General features: G+C 38.7%; 1 long non-coding RNA gene across 1 annotated transcript; it reads left to right on the top strand.

The window, feature by feature from the left end:
- The first annotated feature begins 15,462 nt into the window (after positions 1-15,462).
- On the top strand, positions 15,463-17,359 carry LOC132638495 (uncharacterized). The gene is made up of 3 exons (XR_009581767.1): positions 15,463-16,039; positions 16,387-16,434; positions 17,058-17,359. It is a non-coding gene; the product is annotated as an uncharacterized LOC132638495 (long non-coding RNA).
- Positions 17,360-17,823: the final 464 nt, after the last annotated feature.

Here is a 17,823-nt window from a genome sequence, read left to right as displayed (position 1 = left end):
GCATGTATCAATCGGAGCGTCCTTAGCATACTATCAACAAAGTCCTAGGGATCCTCCTCCAGTTTCGACCCAAGGAATTCCGGGGGTTTCAAAGCAATGAAGTCACGGGCCCTTGCGCTAACAATCCTGTCACCTTGCCCTGCGCTTGGCCTCTGAGTCTGGGCCGCAACCAACTGAGTCAACAAATTAATGGCCTCTCTTACGTCTTGGCCTTAAGCATTCGGCGGAGGAGCTGGAGCTGGGGCTGAGGCTCCCACGTGCTCCTCAGTAATAGGCACTGTCTGGGAGGACTGAGATCGAGCCGCACTCTGGGACTCATCTTCCTCTACTACCGGTGGCGGTGCTCTTTCAGCCCGCTTTTCTGCCACCGTCTTGCCCCTTTGGGCTGCTGTAGCCTTTTTCTTTTTAGGCATCTCTGAAATACACAACACACGATTTAAGAACAAGAATTTCTTACATCATAGCTTTATCGCACGATTCTTATGAAGAAAGAAGGTCATATATTCCTAAGATGTCCGCAGCTTCTCGCTTATAAGTGTGGCGCGCAACACACCCATAACCAAGACTCTACTAGACACGGCTCGTACACACATCCTAGGACTGAACTGCTCTGATACCACTTTTGTCACGACCCGACTAGGGGGCCACGACGAGCACCCGGTGCTACCCCACCCGGGCACCCCCTTATCATGCATATCATAACATCTAGGTGAACCATAATTCATTTCATGCATTTTAAATCATTAATCAAGCTAGTCCCATTGGACGACCATCATCAATTAACATATCATGGGCATATATGCCATGTCAAATATACAAGGCCGACGAGGCCAACAAAATATATACAAAACATGGGCCGACATGGCCAAACATCTCTACCCACATACACATGACTATGAGCCTCTAAGAGTATGACATATCATGAGCGGGACAGGACCCCGCTATGCCCATAATTATATACACAAAAGAATGAGTACCCAAAAGATATGGCTCCGAAGGAAATGGAGCTCTCTATGAAATCTTCAAATAGGCAGCTATGGGTCAAGTCTGTCTCCTTGTGCACCTGCGGGCATGACGCAGCGTCCACAAACAAAAGGACGTCAGTACGAAGAATGTACTGAGTGTGTAAAGCATGATTAACATTGATATACAACATAATGAACAATATATGGAATAGCATAGGAGGGGAGACAATAATATCATCATCATCATGTCGCTTACTTACTCACATCGTCATTCGTGCCCCATAATAAAACTCGTACCATACTTGTGCTCGTATTAGTATACATGTCCTTATTCGTATTCTTATACATAGTCTCATCACATTCTTTTACATAATATATACATACATAGTCATTTCGTATACATGGCATTTACATAGCGTACCCGACCTCATTGGATCAGTATTTCATATACATACTTGGCCAACCAAGGCTCAATGTTACTCATACCTGGCCCTACCAAGGCTTCAGGGTTATCCGTACCATCTGCAGATGTGTGCGCGCGTTTCGTAATCGTATACATATTCTAAACATATTCATACACATATATTCTACCCGGCGTTATAAGCTCGGGGTTTCATTATAGCCCTTCATAGGCACGTATGAGTATAACAGCCCGTAGGCACCTTTAGCATCATTATTATCACCATCATCATTACTATCATTATCGTTATCGTTACTTCTATATCGTAGTCTTACTCGTCACCTGAGGTGCGTAGCGCATTCGTAGTACCAATCAAGGATAGTGAGCTTATGAGCTCGGAATGTGAAACATTTGTAGTCAACATGCTCATATAGAGGGATTAGGAGTTTGGCCAAAGAACCATGCCTTATGAAAGAAGGGTTAGCCTTACATACCTCTTTGTCGAATTATTCTACACTTGCACGTACTCCTTCGATGCTCACGTTTCTACCTTCATTAAGGCCATACTATCATTAGTATCGATAACTAGTGCACGTGGCTAGAACTAGAGAAAATTGGACAGCATCTCCTTTATCTATACAACATTTGTCCATATCACAATTCAACCCCCAAACGTCAACAACATATTTATAATATCATTTCCATGGCCATTAATCGCCTACATTATCCACATTCTCAATTCACTTCCATTTGTCCCTATTTATGGTCACAACACCCAACTTCGTTCATCCATATACAATGTCTATTTCATGATCTTAACGTCATTTATAACACACTCATATCACAATACAACAACAATCATGATTCAATTCAAACTATATCTCAAAAACGTCACTATTCATCATTCATGCCCTAGTGGACCATGTTTTCTACAATCCATGCATTTTAATTCTCCAATACCGTAAACATCATATAAAAATCATGAATCTTACCTTAGAAGTTGTAGGGACAAGCTTTTGTTGATAATACTCCACTTTGAGTAAAACCCTAGTTTTTCTCCATTTGGGTTTCTTGACTTTAGATGATCCTTGATGGGTTTCTACCTTGGATTTACTTGTTTAATGTGGTTGATGGATTAATACCCTTGAAAACTTGTACAAAAGTTGTAGAGAGATGTTTTAGAGAGAGAGAGGAAATGTGGAAATGATTTTCATGAACTTGGTCTTTATTTATTAAATCATCACTGAACTGTCGGGTTCCATTATACGGTCCGTATAATAGACCGTGAAATGGGTCTGCCCAGCACCCCTTCACTGTGACTACTTGACGGTCCGTTATACGGTCCGTAAAACAGTTTTACGGTCCGTATAACTGACCGTAAAACGTTACCAGTGAGCAACCTTTCACTGTGACCATTCGACGGTTCGTTATACGGTCCGTATAAATTTTATACGGTCCGTATAACTGACCGTAAAATTCCACCAGCAACCAAGCTTCACTGTGATGGTTTTACGGTCCACTATACGGTCCGTATAACATTATACGGTCCGTATAATGAGCCGTAGAACTCATCAGTCACTGAACTTAGTTTCGCCACTTCGTTTGATCTCCGATCCTCATGGAACCTTCTTAACAATTGTTTAACACTTCAATACCAATCTAAGGGACGTTATAACGCTTTCCCAAAATGCCCTTAAGTCATCATTAACCCGATACTCGTATTTCGCTAGTTCATTCACTTGCGTACCAACGGAAGATTTTTCCGAGGTGTAACAGTATGGTACGGTATTTAAAATTTCGATTCGGTAATTTTGATTTTAGGATTTTAAAAGTATTACCATTACCACCAAATTAATTCGGCATGGTTCGGTAATTTTAACTTCGGTTTCGATGTTTTGCGGTACGGACAATTGGTAAATATAGTTTGTTCGACTTCAACTTACTTATGTATATAATGGAGAATTATGACTTCAACTATTCAAGAAACGTTTCAATTATATCATACTAACACCTTACACATGTGAAAATATTTAAAAAGAAAGTACAAAAAATTCCCTTCGTTAATCAATGACACAAGGGCCATTTCAATTAATTACATCACACTAACACCTTACACATGTAAAAGTATTTAAAAAGAAAGTATAAGCAATTTCCTTCGTTAATTAATGACACAAAAAGGGTCATTTCAATCAATTACAACACACTAACACCTTATACATGTAAAAGTATTCAAAAAGAAAGTACAAGCAATTCCCTTCGTTAATTAATTATACAAAAAGGATCATCAATCAATTACATCATACTAACACATTACACATGTACAAATACAAGCAATTGCAACGTATAAGCAATTAGTTTTGTACTAATACTAGTGTATATATTTGTTAACAAGAATAACAACAACAACAACAATAATAATAACAACAAGTCAACAACAATAACAACAACAACAACAACAACAACAATAATAATAATAATAATAATAATAATAATAATAATAATAATAATAATAATAATAATAATAATAAATAATAATAATAATAATAATAATACTAATAATAATACTACTACTTACACTAATAATAATAGTAGTAGTAGTAGTAGTAGTAATAATAGTAGTAGTAGTAGTAGTAATGATAGTAGTAGTAATAGTAGTAGTAATAGTAATAATAATAGTAATAATAATAATGATAATAATGATAATCATGATAATGACAATAATGATAATGATAATAATAATGATAATAATAATAATGAATCATCGAACTAGTATTAAAAAACACAAAGAAATCGGATCACTGTTGGTTCTTGTTCGAGCATCACAATTGGGTGTGTTCAAGTTTCACCGTTTCAATTCTCATCAAAAGAGAAAGTAAGAAATCAAAAATAAATAGGGATTAACTGACTTCGTCAATAGGTTTAAGGTTAAAAAGAATCACCAAAGTAAACACCAATTGACCAAGAACCCTCATTGTCTTCATTACAACCCAATGAATACATTTGGTGGAAGTAAAAACCTACAATAAATCCCGGCAATTGAAGCAAGACAAATTAACAAGGACACCAAAAAGAACACAAAAGCTGAAGAATTAGCACAACGATCACTGCTACCACCACCATTACTATTATTATTACTCTTAATGGTGTTGTTATTGTTGGTGATGTTGAATATCTCAAATTCAGTTATGTGGTGTTTGGGAAATTAATTTCGAATTAAAAATAAATTGTCACTGAACTATTGTTTTACTTTCCATTGGGTGTGATGTATGAATCTGAATGATTCCAATAACAATCAATATTAATGATTCCAATAACAACCAATTTGAGTCTCCAATTGATTGTTATTGGAATCATTAATATTGATTGTTAAAGCTTCTTACTGAATATACTACCCGCTTTGAATATTGTAGTGAAATTTTTGAACCTCCATTGCCCGTCCGTCGAGCACTCGAAGCAGCGATTAAAAAAAAGTGTGGGGCTGCTCGTTGCTTGTAATAGGTCTGGAACTAAATCATTGAGCTTGCAACAAGACACTCCTTTGATGACCCCAAATTTTAGTGGCAGTGGAGGGTGGTTTTGGAGGAGAAGAAGACGGTAGGTTTTGGCGGAGAAGAAGCTGGTGGGTTCATGGTGGTTATTAATGTTTAGGGTGAAATTAGGGTGGGTCGGGTCAAGTTTTGGGGCGGGTCCATAGTATTAGGTGGCATGCTGACTAGGTCCTACGTGGACACATTAATTTACATGGCAAGACCACAGTGGTGTAACAACCCGCTTGGTCGTTATAGTCTTTTCAGTACCTTTTGACCTTTCCCCCGAGCTTGTTTGCTCACTTTGACCCAAGGTGATAAGATTCGGCTTGGGATAAACACCAAATCAAACAACAAATGCGGAAATTAAGATAGATAGAAAGTTAGAGATGAGAATAGAAGAAAAGGAGATGAGATTTAGAAGAAAGAAAGGAATTAATCAACTACAATTGTGACTAATCAACATAGGAAAGGAAACCTACACCTATTAATCAACAATCTAATATGAATTGATTCCAAGGAAGAAGAGACTCAAACTCATACATGAAAATCTAATCCTAGATCATCCAAGAGAGATTCAAGGTAAGAGTTAAGGGAAGGCACCCACTAATCCTAATACTAGCTAATCCTAGCTAAACTAGCTCCATATAAGGAGAAACCCCATGATTGCACATCTAGCCACTTTGCGCATCTAGCCACTTTGAATAGTAGCCTTCTCCTCGACTTGCCAAGCTACCTTCCAAGCAATCATCCCCATCTTTGTGGCTTGTTCTTCCATGGCCTCCAAAGGCCCCATCTTCCTTGTCCAAGGGTGTGTTGGCATGGAAATGCACCTTCAAAGCTCCAACAAGAGTTTTAGCCTTCATTATCCATGAGCTTCCTAGGATCATATCATCCTCCCCTTCTTCAAAAGGATTCTTCCTCGAATTCGAACCTAGTAAAACCCAAGGGAAGACATAGAAAAACATAGTCCTCAAGGTATGAGGTTAGCACAAAAGGCAACAATCATAATCTCACCCCAAGGAGGGACAAGCTTATGGTGCATCCACATATCAATAATAATCATGACTAACATTTGCACATATGAGGTATCAAGAAGTTGATTCCTCCAAGGTTCATGACATAAGGATAAAGTAATAAAACCAATGCATCCAAAATACAAATCATGCCATACTACATTGGTTCTATTTGACATGAATCACATTGGACCCTCATTGTTCAAACAAGGAATCCTCCAAGGTAGTGTTTCGAAATCACACAAGGTTTCACCAGGATCAAATGGGAAGAATATCCACCTATCATGGTCAAGAACACAACCATCTACCCCGTAAGAAACCCCCTCAAAATAAGATGCACCCCCAACATAAACATGGGCGTCATCATATACAAATAAGTAGTAAAGAAAGGTGCCACGCAAAACAACTTCCTCATCTATGCCAACCTCAGCCTCACCACTAGGTTCAAGAACAAGATCATGCATTAGGCTACTAAGATTTTGAACATGCAAGGAAGAATTATCAATTTGAATGCAAGCATCACCTTCTTTTTCTACACTTCCCTTCCCCATAAGTATAATAAAATTCCTCAAGGGAAGATCTCCGTCATAGGGAAGATCTCTATCATAGGGAAGAGTGTCATTATTCCATAGTGGGTTATTAAACACCTTGTAGTCTCCAAAGGTTACTACTTTTTCAACATTACCATACATCCCACTAGGCACATCATCTTCAATAGTCATGTCATCATCAAATAAGACATTATCTTTAAAGAGAGAAATGAATGATGAGGATTCAAAACATGTGGTTTCACTTTCGAAAAGATAAACATCATTTTTCAAAGCATTTTCCTTCATATGACTATCTATATGACACACAACACTATCAAAATCTTGAGTCTCATCAAATGTCAATTAAGTAAGATCACGGGACTCATCTCCATACATATCAAATAAGGGTGGTGTGTCATATTCACATTCTTTCACACTATCAACTTGGTAAAATCCGTCACTAAATGAAGGTTAATAAAACACACAAGATTCCTCAATTAGTGTACTATCAACACATGTAAGTTGATCAACACAAGTACCCACACTAGTTGGACTCAAATTGATCTTGCTAGAAGAGTCAATTCGGTCATCAGAAGTATCAACTAGTGGGTGAGCAATCATATCACATGGAAATGCATCAACAATTGAATCACAAGTGTCAACACTAGGTGGACACAAATTGACCTCACAAGAAGGATCAATTCGGTCATCAAACGGATCAACTAGTGTTGGGACACCCACTTCAACTACATTGTCAACAACCACTAAAGATATAAGCTCAACACATGGTAAAGATTCATTAAGCTCACATAAGGCTAAGCTATCACTCACATTCAAGTCAACATACTCATTCACAAGATTTGGAGTGTTAAGATTAACTATTTTACCTGAAGCCCACACAAAGCATTTTTTTTACCTTGGTTTTTATCTTTAAAGCTCATTTTCTCATTTGGGAAGCCTTCAATTAGCTCGTGTATTTTCAAAACTTGAGGCTTTCCACTTGGCTTGCCTCCAAGAATACCTGCACCATCATTAAGACATCTAGAGACAAAAGAAAAGTTACACGAGTTAGAAAAAGGCTGTGACAACCTTCTCACATCACTCCTCACAACCTCTGATTTTTCCATTCTAGAATTTTCTCTTTTCTCTCCCTTACTCCTCTCAATCTTTTCTCTCCCAATTTCGGTGGAGTTGGGGCAAGTGCCAAGGATTCCTTTAGAGCAGTTGGGTGAACCTTTCACTTCTAACTTCCATTTTGCTCCACAAGGAGTGGCTTTCTCTTTTTTCATTTGTTTCTCCTTGTGTAAGCGTGGCACACTTGCATTTGCTTCTTTCCTTTTTGGACGGTGTTTGGTGCTCCTTTTCTTGCCATAGGGATTGTAAAAGCGACACCTCCAAAATTCTTTCAAGGCACTCCATGTTTCAATCGGGTTTCCCTTTACTCTCTCATATTCCCAATGCTTGATAAGGATCTCTTCTAGAGTGCGAGACGCTAACTCCACTTTCTCCTCTTCTATGTAGTTGTAACATTCAAAGATCTCATCCAACTTGTGCTTCCATTCGAAGTAATCTTCTTTACTAGATTTAGGACACAAGATTGGCCACTCTACGTTGGAATCACTCTCCTTCTCGGGTTCATTGTACCCACGAGGCTTGACCTAATGGTCACTTTGAATCGCATCACTCGAACCACTATTACACCAAGGTAACTCATTGTTATCATAGGCTTCACAATTGTACACACCTTTCTTAACATTACCTTTTATCCAATTATCTCCATATTGAGAGTATACCGCATTTTCATCAGGATAACAAGCTCGAAATGGTACACTAAGACTTTTACCCATGTAAAATTCAACCTCACATGATTTATAATGGGAGGGTGTACAAGTGTTGTACCTCACGTCGTTCTCAGATTCATGGTGTGTGGAGTAAGAACCTTCATCGTCACCATAGTCATCTTCATACGGTTCTCCTACTCCTCCATCTTCGTCATATGATCCATGAGAACCATAGGCCTCGTATTCATCTCTGGAGTAGTAGTACCCGTTACCATCTTGTTCATGGTTATTTTGACCATCATCGACCCCATAAGAGCCATCATCACCATGATCATAGCTTCCATCACTAACATAGCTCTCTATGTCATCATCACAAAAGTCCGAGGCTATTGACGACATGATTGCTTATAACTCCTTTTTCCTTAGGTCCCCTCTTCGTGTACCTACAAAACCAGCAAACAAGTTAGTAATAAAAGTTCCTCACCATGCTTGTGTTTGCACTTATTTGTGCTTGGCTAGCACCACTCAAATATTCTCACCCTCTTGCCTTTTACCGCTCTAGTATATCCCTTAACTAGTGAACCACCAAGTTGAATAAGTCTAAGATAGCACCATGTATTAGTTTGAAATGGAGTTTATGACACAAAGAAACGGACTAGTAATGCAACGGACAAGAACTAAAGAATTCACAATGAGATAAACGAGAAAACCACCAAAGAACTAGCTGAAAGAAAGACGGACTCAAGAACTAGCATACACAAGTAGAAGAAGTACTAAATGCACACTAGTTGAAGGAGAGAAGAAAACGAAATGCTAAAATTGGGAAAGAAATAAAATTTCGGGCCCGGGTAGGTGATAACTTCAAAACGCGGCCGTGAAGCCCCAGTTGATCTAAGGTATCAATTTGAAACAACTATATTTTTGAAATTTCTATACCTTTTTTTTGGTCCCTACCAAAGGAATAGGGACACAAACCAACAATCAAGGGTCAAGAAATTTTTGAGAAATGAAATTTGGACTTGAAAATGTACCTTGAATGTATGATTGGGGTTGTGGAATTATACGGTCCGTATATTGACTGACCGTAAAGTGTGACCGTAAAATAAGAACAGAAGCTCGCAGTTTTTTTGACTCAAATTTACGGACCACTTTTATGAGTCGTAAAATTTTTATGGTCTGTATTTCTCACCGTAAATCAGGAACAGTATGGTACGTACTTTAGTGGCCTCCGATTTTACGGACCAATTTTATGGGCCGTAAAATTTATACGGTCTGTATAATTATACCATATATCTGCTTCTCTGATGACGTTTTGTACTCAAATTTCTTGGATCTTGGGTCGAATTTTCTGACCTTGTTGACTTCCTTGGGCCCACACAACCTAGTAATTACCCTTTTTGGCTGTTTTAACACCTTTTTCACTTGGACTTGGAACATTTTAGATCAAACCTTCCTTTTTGGTCTTCTTCCTCAAGATGAATTTATGAATGTGCTCAAGAACATGAAGAACATTCAAAAGTCCAAGTCCCTTAATTCCAACTAGTTTTTCTTCCAACTTTCGGATCTAAGCTCCTCTAAGCTAGGAGAACAAAAAACAAATCCCAATATCTATTGAAGTCAATTTCACTCTCAATCAACAAAATCCAATTGGTGTTCTTCAAAAGCTTGAGGTCTTCAATGGCGATTGACTCAATTCTTGTCCAAACACCTCCAAATTCGAACCCTAGCTAGATTTGATACCCAAGAACTCAAATATAACCTCAAAAATACTCAAATCAAACCATCACAATGATTTTTTTTGATTTTTGAAATTTTCAGATTTTTATATTTTCTCAAATAAGAAGAGCCTAGGATTAAGGATCATAGAAACAAACCTCTAGCCTAAGCTTTGATACCAAATGATAAGATTTGGCTTGGGATAAACAACAAATCAAACAACAAATGCAGAAATTAAGATAGATAGAAAGTTAGATATGAGAATAGAAGAAAAGGAGATGAGATTTAGAAGAAAGAAAGGAATTAATCAACTACAATTGTGACTAATCAACATAGGAAAGAAAAACACCTATTAATCAACAGTCTAAGATGAATTCATTCCAAGGAAGAAGAGACTCAAACTAATACATGAAAATCCAATCCTAGATCATCCAAGAGAGATTCAAGGTAAGAGTTAAGGGAATCCACCCATACTAGCAAATCCTAGTTAAACTAGCTCCATACAAGGAGAAAACAACTCATAAGAGTTTCATCATCAATCTCAAGCTAAGTGTAAATGGAAGACTAATGGTCAATTTATACTAAGGCTATTACATCAAAAGGCCCTAAAGTGGCTCTTTTGCAAAAATATCCACATGAGTCTTTAATTGCATCCAAAGACCCATATTTTGCAAATAAGACCTCAAATTGCAATCTTAGCCTCCTATATTACAAATATGTCCTCCAATTGCAATATTAGCCCCATGATTTCACTTTTAGCCACTTTACGCATCTAGCCACTTTGAATAGTGTCCTTCTCATTGACTTGCTAAGCTACCTTCCAAGCAATCATCCACACCTTTGTGGCTTGTTCTTCCATGGCCTCCAAAGGCTCCATCTTCCTTGTCCAAGGGTGTTTGGCATGGAAATGCACCTTCAAAGCTCCAACAAGAGTTTTAGCCTTCATTGTCCATGAGCTTCGTAGGATCATATCATCGTATTAGAGCATAGGCTAAGAGATTGTTCTTGCAATTTATAATCCTAGGCTCAAAAATTTGAAAATCCCCAAAAAATAATAATTGAAAAATACAAAAAAAAATCGAAAATCATTTTTTATTGGTTTGATTTGAACGTTTCTGAGGTTGGATTTGAGTTTATCAAGGTGGAAAACGTCTAGTTACGAAGTTTTGAATGATGTTGAGATTTTTTTTTTACCCTTAAATCTTAATGTTTTTCCAAATAAGAAAAGAAGAGAAAAAGGGCACAAATGGAACATCATAAACCTCTTCTTCTTCTTTTTTGACAAAACTCTTCATTATCGCCAAGTTGGTTTCTCTTGATTTGAACCGCCTTGAACCTGTATTTACCTCGTTTAACATTGGCTCGGATACCACCTGTTGGGGTCGAAAATAATTACGACGTTATGCAGAAGCTAATAATTGCAAACCCTGAACGACGATAAATCAGACAACATAGAAAAATATACTAAAAAGCCATAATATTATAATATTGATTTGATCAAGTGACCTACATATTGAAAAACTAATATACAAAAACTATAAAAATTGTAGAGAGAAAAATCTCCCCCTAAACAAAACTTTGAACCCTACATTGTGGATGCTATTATGATGTTGAGATGAACACTCAAAATTGAGTGATAATTTGTTTAGTATGGTGCTAATCTAGTGATTAGTGATAGTTAATTATGGTGGATTCCATTGTTGGCTATTAAACCATTTTTCCACTGATTTCATATGAGAGTTGTTCATTTGTGAATTCATTTGATTGACTCTTAATTGAATTCAAATAGTATAGGTTCGATAGTAGGAATTGATTATGAGGGTTTGGATTTCATATATCCAAGTTTGCCTATAATTCCTTTACTAATTGGGTCTTGCTTCTATCCCTCTTCTTCTCATCCCAAATTCTTCACTTCTTATCCCTTGATTTCTTCGTTATCTTTATTTTCGCGTATTTTTTGTTTGAATCTGTGTCTTCCATAAGACAGATCATATCACGAGGGGACCGTTGACACGCTTCCCGAGGTGTTCAGAGTTGATTTGGGTGACTTTTTGGGAAAATTGGACTTTAAGCGAAAAAGAGTTGACTCAAAGTTGACTTTTGGTAAATGGACCTTTTTTGAAAATCCATCAATTTTGAGAGGTCCGGATGGTCATTTAGAACTTGTTTGGATATTTGGTTCGGTTCCCAATGCACTCGGGTGCATTTCGAAACTTGGGTTGGAAAATTGGATTTGAGATATTGGGGGTTGACTCAGTCAACGAGACCTCCGTTGGGAATTCTGAGGCCACGAATGCATTCGTAGCGTGTTTTTATGTATGGCTGCATATTTGGTATGTGAGCAGATTACCTCAAGAGATAGTCAAAAATTCGGGTGAAGTATGTGAAAACTTGGGTTTTTCTGGTGTCTAGTGCCCGCTTTGGCAGCAGCGGTCACCCTTCCACTGAAGGGGCCAGAGCTATTTGGGCATGACCGCTGGAGCGGTAAGCTGGTCGCAGAAGCGGGCGTCGGGCAGTTAATTCATTAAATGAAGTGTTAAATTCCCTAAGTCCCTCATTATTTACTATTTCGAAATCTGAGCTATTGGGAGCAATTCTAGGATATTCTCAGAGGAAATTCTTGGCTGTAAGTCCTTCTAATTCCTTTACTATTCCATTGTCCTTAATCACCTTAGAATTCCTTACCTTGATAGTTTATTAAGTGTTTGATGATTAAAAGAGGATTCCATGAGTTCTTTTTTCTAGACTTCTAAATCATGATTTGTTGGTTGGGTTAGCTCTATTAAGCATGGAATTGATGACTAGAAACTACAATTGCATGATTTCTTCCTAATTAGTGGCTAAATTATGGGATTGAAAGTTAGGGTTTATACCCAAATTTGGGGGCTTTTGCCTAGAATTCGAATTTGAGTAAATTATTGATTCTTCTAGCTTGATATTGATGGGAATTGATCACCTAGAGCTTTAATTTCATGTTGGAGCCTTTAGATTCCTAATTTCACCCATCTGGTTCATAAAACCCATTCCATAGGTTGGGAATTTGGATCTTGAATAGAAGTAGGGTTCGTTTGATGTTCTTCGTGATTCTAATTTCTTGATTCGAATGTGCCTAGACTTTCTTTACCTCGAGGCTCAAAGGAAAGGGAAGTCTAAGGAGTGATTGTTGGTGATATTGCTGTTCGGCATTCCAGGTAGGTTACAGTTTACCCTATGGTGAGACTTCGTTTAGCGAAGCATATATTTAGATGATATTGTCGGAGAATGCATGTAAACCTGCGGGTATGAAGCTGGGTTGGATATTGTCTTAGGTTGGGCCTTATTGTGTGATTGGGGCTAGCCACCCCGTTGTGTTGTGACTTATCTTGTTCTGTTATTGTTGACTCAATGCCACGTGGAGATAGTAGATATTGGATAATGTTGGTATATCTTGATCATGATATAGTAGTATCTTACTTGTTGACATTTGATACGAGGATAGTTGTTACACCTCTCGTTTTTGTCGCAAGCGGTCCTTGGCTTATGAGTGGTTTATACCCTTAGTATGAAGATTTGCCCCCGAGTTTTTGAGGCATTAAGTGCTTTACCTCGCGGGTACCAAAGTATGAATATATGTTCTTCGCAATACGATAGGATTAAAGCTAAACAGATTGAATCGTCACAGCAGAATGGACTTAGGGAACTGGTAGAAAACCAGTCCCTTTTGACGGACCGTCGACGGTGGCGGTGGCGACAATGCACGCCGTCGACACGCCACCAAATCTGATGGTTGATCGACGATGCAAGTCGACGGACCGTCAACGTGTTGACGGGCAGTCGACCCGCACGTCAAACTGCACTTTTGGAACTTTCTAGTTCCATCTATATATAGTTGAACCTCAAGTTTTATTTTTATTATTTTCACTCCCAAATCAGAGAAGGGCCTAGAATACTCATCTTAATATTTTCCATCATCATAGTGAAGATATATGCGGATATGCCAGTGGAAAGTTCAAAGATGCTGAACAACATTACCATTCCACATTCAAAGAAATTCTTGCCGTAAAAATGGGATTAAAAAGTTTAATTTCTTTTTAATTCACACATAGTTTCTTATCGAGATGGATATGAAAGCTTTCCCGAAGATAATCCACATAAATCCAAAGATTATCCCAAATCCGCAGATTCTCAGATGGGCACAATGGTTCTCCCCTTACAAATTCCAAGTAAAGCACCTCAAAGGGACTGATAATATTCTAGCAGATTTCCTATCCAGGCCAGATGAGTTTTCGAAAAGATTTCAAGCCAAGCTGCAGAAGCGGATAACTAGCAACATTTTCATGCTTACAAGCTCATCAGGAGCTAGTCCATCCAGAATAGCAGATCATCCGCTAGAATTCTTCAGCAAGTTTGTGGACCCGTTTGATCCATCCATCCTCACAGAAAGAAGGACTTTCTATGAGCTCCTGGTTTTTAGAAAATATGAAGGATCCATCATTAAGCCATTCGGAGTCAATCCAGAATACCCATTCTGTCACGTATTCATAGCCATGCACAATGATTTTCCGCAGGCGCTATTATGGTTTTTCTGGTACTTGTGTCACCAGTATTATATTTTCATAGATTCAAGTGCGACATGTTCCGATGTTTTGACAAGATTGAACCTGCTCTCAAAACGTTTCTGCAATGGTTCAAACCATGAAGATATTGGGTTCAATGTTTCCAAGACTCCTATGCAGCAAAAGTGTTCATGTTACATCGACTGATAAAAATTATTGATGGGAAGGTCCGTGCTCAACCAGATATTTCGCTATGGTGGGAATTCCCCGTCTCTGTCTTGTCCTTAGAAGATGAATACAGCGAAGTACAGAGAATTATTTTCCAGCAAAATAAGTGCATCCCAAAGGAGATATGGCCGAAAGAATAGGCTCGATGGAATTACACTGATAACCATCCCCATTGGGAAAAAGTTCGAGAAGCAGCAAAGGAGTACCGAGTGCCGCATGAAATAATCAAAGATGAAGTCACTCAGGCTATCACAAAGATAAGGTTGGATTTTCCATCTCAAGATTCAGCAAAAATAGATCCAGAGATGACAGGGCCATCCAACAAAAAATGCTACTACACAAGGTCGCGAAAACGAAGTATGGAAAAAAAAGAAAAATTCAAGCAAAAACATGGACCAGAATGGTGGATAGAGGAAGGATACGCAACTCCGCCGTCGACTCCATCAACTCCGCCGTCGACTTCATCAAGCACCGCTCCGTCGGATAAAGCTTACTGACGTGCTTACAAGAAAGACAAAAGCGGACCCCACGGTCACATTCTTGCACATGGTTGTCATGCTTCAAATAATATTCCCCTCATTTTACTAGACTTGTTTTATTAGGCGTGTTTTATTAGGCTGTCTTATTAGGTTCGTTTTATCAGGCTTGTTTTATTAGGCTGTCTTATTAGGCTCGTTTTATTAGGTTTGTTTTATTAGGCCTTTCACATGTCTAGCGGGGCCCGTGTGCCATGTAAGATAAGTCTTGTGGAAGCCTCCAACTCCTATAAATAGGAGGCTATGTAGTAGTTAGAAGGCATCAAACAATTTCCCTGTAAATTTTCCGATATCAATAAAATGTTTACCTTCTAAATTTCTCTTGTTCTTCTCTTTGAAAGGCATGGAAAGGCTGATCCTAAGTTAGTATAGGGTTAGGAAATATTGGGCAAGTTGAGCTTGCTATGAGTACAATAGTTTTCCGAAGCTTTGACAGTATGTCTGTAGTAGTGCGAAAGTTTTTCCGAGTTGAGTAGCTTGGCTAGGAAGCCAACCATTTTGTAGGAAAAACTTTCATATCTACGATCTTTCAAACTGTCCGACTAACTTGACAAACCATCCTTCGGGTTGTTAAAGTCAGGTTTGTGGCAAGCCGTCCTTCGGGATGTTGAAGCCCAGTCCTACTATGTAAGAAAACTATTGTGCTTGTAGTTTGGCTGTCTTGCTTGGTGTTTCCCCGCCCTCTACATACCCCGTGGTATAACCCGAGCTTGTGAAGAGAAAGTTGTTCCTAGGGTTTCTTTGAAGTTGATGAGCTTGGGAATTGGAGTTAGAGCTTGATTGTTGGTATCCTAGTTTCTTCAAGGTATGTACATGATTCTTATCCTTGTGTTTGAGTTATTATCAAGAATTTTGGTGGTTTTAAGAAAAGGGAATTGTAGTTATGAAAGTTTTAAGTTGAATAAAAGTAGAGTTGGACTTGGGGGCTATGTTGGAGGGGTGATTTGGAGTAGAATCGATTTTATTTTGATATGTAAGTATTGATAAGGTTGTTTTTAGTATTATTGTTGATATTTCATTTAAATTGGAATTGAGGGATTATTGAGTTATGAAGGGGATGTTGTCCGGACCTCGTTAAGTACCATTTTTACTTGAATTGGATGGTAAGTGGTATAAAAGGTCTAATTGTGGCCTATGTTATCTTGGTTGTAGACTTTTGAGTTCAAGAAGTAGACGCTGGACGAGTAGATACGCTTCAAGGTATGTTAAGGCTGTCCTTTTTATTTTTTTTAGCATGATCTTTATTGTCTAAACGAACGAGTAAGCGAGTGAGTTCCGAAGACTCTACTCTTAGATGGTACAGGATTCATCATATCCTTGATTCCTTATATTTATGTTCATGACTCTTAGAGATCTCTATTATCTAGAGACTCTTAGAGATCTTTGTTATCTAGAGTATATATATATACATATGTGTACAGTTATTTTTCTCACACTGTGCCTATATGGCCGGGTAGCACCACTACGGTGGGCGACTTATAGATGATAAGGTATGATTACACCGTGCCTATATGGCCGGACAGTACCACTAGTGGGTGGCGTGAGGTGATTATCGTCCCGGACGCGGGATGCCTGGACGCGGGATTAGATGAGATATGGATCGGGCCGTACGTTCCTCGGCACTATTATATGATTTTTTAAAGAAGAGCATGCATATTATACACTATTTTCAGTCATGCAGATGCATTCAGACAGTCAGTTTGTTTATGAGTTTCAGATTCCCTCCATGATTCTTATGTATATGTTCCTCTTATGCCTTATATACTCGGTACATAGTCCGTACTGACTCCCCTATTGTTCGGGGGCTGTGTTCATGCCCGCAGGTACAGGTAGACCGATAGTCGGTCCAGCTCAGTAGGACATTCATCCAGTAGTGGTCAGTGCGCTCCATTTGATCCGGAGCAATAGTTTATTTTTGCATGCTACTTTTGAGATGTAGACATGTACATGGGTATGACGGGGCCCTGTCCCGTCCTTTCTACAGCTTTTATTCCATTAGAGGTCTATAGACAATTATGTGTAGATGACATGTGACGTAGCCTTGTCAACTCCTATACTTTTATGTACAGGTCATGTGGCAGCCTAGTTGGCTTACATTGTTATCATCACTATATATGTATATAGATATACCTATGCATGGTCTTTGATGTTATCCTTTCATGAGTCAGCTGATTCCAGGTTGAGTTACTTGTGAGCCATAGTATGCAATGTTATCCAGATATGAGTATAGGGGTGTTTGGTCACTAGAGATCAGGCACTCGTCGCGGCTCATCGTCTTGGGTCGTGACAAAAGTGGTATCAGAGCAGTTCCGTCCTAGGGTTGTCTACAGACCGTGTCTAGTAGAGATTGTTTATGGGTGTATCGTGCACCATACTTATAAACAGAAGGCTACAAGACATTTAGGAAATTGCCATTCTTTCCCTCTTAGATCGTGCGATAGAGCCGTGTGTTAAGAGTTTGCTTCCTAATAGTTTGTTCTGATTTTAGTGATACCCCGCAAGAAAGCTACAGCCGCCAAGAAGGGCAAGAGAGTGGCTGGTGAGGCCACCAGCCGTACTCAGCGGGCTACCAAGGAGCGGGGCGAGTCC

Source organism: Lycium barbarum, chromosome 4 (genome assembly GCF_019175385.1).
Source record: "Lycium barbarum isolate Lr01 chromosome 4, ASM1917538v2, whole genome shotgun sequence".
Taxonomy (NCBI): Eukaryota; Viridiplantae; Streptophyta; class Magnoliopsida; order Solanales; family Solanaceae; genus Lycium; species Lycium barbarum.
This window is presented reverse-complemented; position numbering and strand designations above follow the sequence as displayed.